The following is a 3,139-nucleotide window of genomic DNA, read 5'->3' as shown; positions in this document are numbered from 1 at the left end:
TGTAAACCGCTGTTTACAATAAAACGTTGGCCATGTATCTATCCTTTCTGAAAAAAAATGGTACCTTTGTTGTCATCAGTAAAATATCAGGTCAAATATATTCTTTAGATAATGACTGTCATCCGAAAACTATGAGTATACAAAATGTACCCATAACAATAGAAATGTAAATTTATCTTTGTGTTTATAATGCATGTAGGATTACTTAACAGCTGTGGATGTTTTTAGATGACATTTTAGGTAATGGGGTTTTTGATTTTTAATGAACAAAATCTAGATTACTCATTTAACATTCATGATTAAACTTTGCCTATTCCTCTTACTTGTGACAATGATCTCTGCTCAATTTTAGTTGTTTGGGTGTTTTATATCATCAACTTTTAAAAGTCACTTTTAGTAAGTGTGTGTTTAAAGCTGTGTGATCTTTATTTCTAATATTGTGTTTCTCCTCTCTCTTCTTTTTGTCTTTATCCACAGAATGTCTTTGTAGATAAACCAGCATTTCCAGAGTATAAAGTTTCTGATGCAAAAAAGTCCAAATTCATACTTTTGCATTTTAGCACTTTTAAAGCTGGCTGGGACTGGCTTATTTTGTTGGCGACGTTTTATGTTGCCGTGACCGTACCTTACAACGTTTGCTTTATTGGCAATGATGACCTGTCCACGACTCGGAGCACAACAGTCAGTGACATTGCAGTGGAGATTCTTTTTATTATAGGTAAGAACCAAGTGCTTTCCTAGGAGATTTGAATAAAGGAAGTAAGCGTGTTCCAGATTTTTCTGACATGAATTTGAACTAAGATCCGTTTGCATGGGCATGACTCAGCCTCTGATGCAAATTTTGGAGAAGCACATACTGTATTTGGATTTCCGAAAATTGCCTCTTCCAGTTTTTCCTCTGTGTCTTTATTCAAACAGATCTAAACTGATGTTCTGTGTTTCTATACTTATTTCATCAAAAATGGGCTAAAAAAGACTTAATGGCAGTTTTGTTTATACTCTCACATCCTTCATGATCTGAACTGTGTAAGGTCAGAGATGGGGCATGGCAAGAACCCACTAGTGGTATCCTGACTGCGGTCCAGTCCTGGGTGTGGCTCTTTCTCCCTGCTTTTCCGTGCTCTTTCAGCATGTTGATGGTGGTTTCAATAAGTGGCCTTCTTGCAGAATCAAGGGTTACATAAGCCTTCCAGTAAATCAGGACAAGCAGTGAGTATCTGATTTTAATTAAAGAAGAGGCCCCAAGGGATATTTGCTAAGGTTATTTATCTCTAGAATATTGGGAACCTCAGTTGAAAATGCATCTGCTCCAATCTTGTAAGCCTATTCCTATTTTCCTGTCCCTTAAATCTTCATCTCATTTAGACCAAAACCTAGATCTTTTCTCCTCATTCTAGGACCGATACTGGGTCTCTCTATTAAGACACAGATTGACTTTTTGTTGAGTTCTTGATCATCGTTAGCAACTGATGCCCGCTTCTTTACCTCGTCATGGTGTTATAGGGCAACATTCTTATTGTAAACATGAGAGAAATTTTGGAAAATATTTTCAAGCAGGAAGGTGAACAAAGGAGTAAGAAATGGATCTTGAAAGTTCAAAGAAAAGGAAATAAGTAAATGAGGCAGATCAAAACCTTGTTTCAATGGTGGCAGTAATTTTTCTCAGTGAAGCTATTAAGTAAAGCTTTGGGACCAGAGTGGTTCTGTAATCAAATGTCAGCACATGTTTTCTTTGGATGCATTTGTGTGCTCTTGGTAGGGCCTGGCATCACTATTAACATTGCATTTGCTGGGCACACCCCTTAGAGCCCTGTTAGGACCCCTGCTCCCACCCCAGAAGTGGTAGCTGCAGTATATTTAGGCCACTAGATGGCAATATTGTCTAGTTAGGCAGATAGGTAAGGCTACAAACTCAGGGAAATTTATCTTTAAATTTTTTTTTTAACTAAAGCTATTCTTTATTAGAAAGACACAAACATAAAGAGATCTATTAAATCAATGTTAGATGGAAATTAACAAAGTTCTAGTTTGAACAAGAATTGAAAATGAAAATGGTAGACAAAGTGGGTGTCTGTATCCCAATCCTTTCTGGTTTTATACCCTTTTACTTTGCTAACCTTTGATGTCCTCTCCCATCCATCTATAATGTACACATAAATTAGCATACCAGAAACACTCTCCATGACCTGGTCAAAGTTCTCAAGAACTTGTGCAGTTACTCAACATTTAGTGTGAGTTTCTTTTCTGTAATAACTATTTCATAGGGCTTTGTGAAATAATAGATATAAGTATCAGCTTAACAAATATCTCATCATCTTCTTATTATTGTTATTTACAACACCGTCAAAGGGACAGGCTATATCTTGAACTTTCTTTTCCATTCTTCTTGATTCTTAGATAATTGAAATGTTTAAGGCTTAGAAGCCACTTCCAGTACTATGCTCATTGGCAGATGGTGATTTGTTTACTCCCATGAGAACTCGTACCTATGACATAGATATTATATAAGTTTTTCTTTGTTTTAAGGCTGCTTTCCTCTGCTAAACCAATGGATATTAGTTTGATCCCTGACAGCTACTGCTGAATTCTTCTCTGTACTTCCTTACTGCCATTTCTACTGTGCTTCAGGCAAGACCGTTCTCTCAGTAGGCAATATCCATCTCTCAGTGGCTGCATGACAAAGGAATGGAAACTTATTCCTATTTTTCCCAGTTTAGTTTCTACAAAGGTTATTTCAGAATTTGAGATTTTGGTCTGCCAGCTGTTTTAGTGTGACTCCTGCCTGGAATCCCTTGTTGACTGAATTTTTTTTATAAGCAGTACAAACTCCCTGCTCTTCCCTACTGTTGTCTTCTTGCTCTTTCTTTTAAATGAGTTTGAGCACATCTGCCATTTATTATAACACATTTAGAAAAATAGCTTGAACTAATATTTCTCCAAGTATGTTTCCCTGAACATTTATTCTATGAAATATTTCAAAAAGGTGGGCTAAAAACTATCATTGAGAAACAAGTTAAAATGGTATGAATAAAAAGTACATTGCCTGTAATATTGTATCTTTACAATGCTAAAGTAGTGTTTGTACCATTTAATATTTATTATATTAGTATATGTGGTGAAATTCATATGTAGATTTTAC

At 35.9% G+C, this 3,139-nt stretch overlaps 1 protein-coding gene across 1 annotated transcript in view; it reads left to right on the top strand.

The window, feature by feature from the left end:
• Window positions 1-3,139, top strand: part of KCNH8 (potassium channel, voltage gated eag related subfamily H, member 8) — a 458,661-nt gene that overhangs the window by 214,870 nt on the left and 240,652 nt on the right. The gene's annotated exons all lie outside the window — the stretch shown is intronic.

Source organism: Propithecus coquereli, unplaced genomic scaffold, assembly GCF_000956105.1.
Source record: "Propithecus coquereli isolate 6110/MARCELLA unplaced genomic scaffold, Pcoq_1.0 Scaffold12, whole genome shotgun sequence".
NCBI lineage: Eukaryota > Metazoa > Chordata > Mammalia > Primates > Indriidae > Propithecus > Propithecus coquereli.
This window is presented reverse-complemented; position numbering and strand designations above follow the sequence as displayed.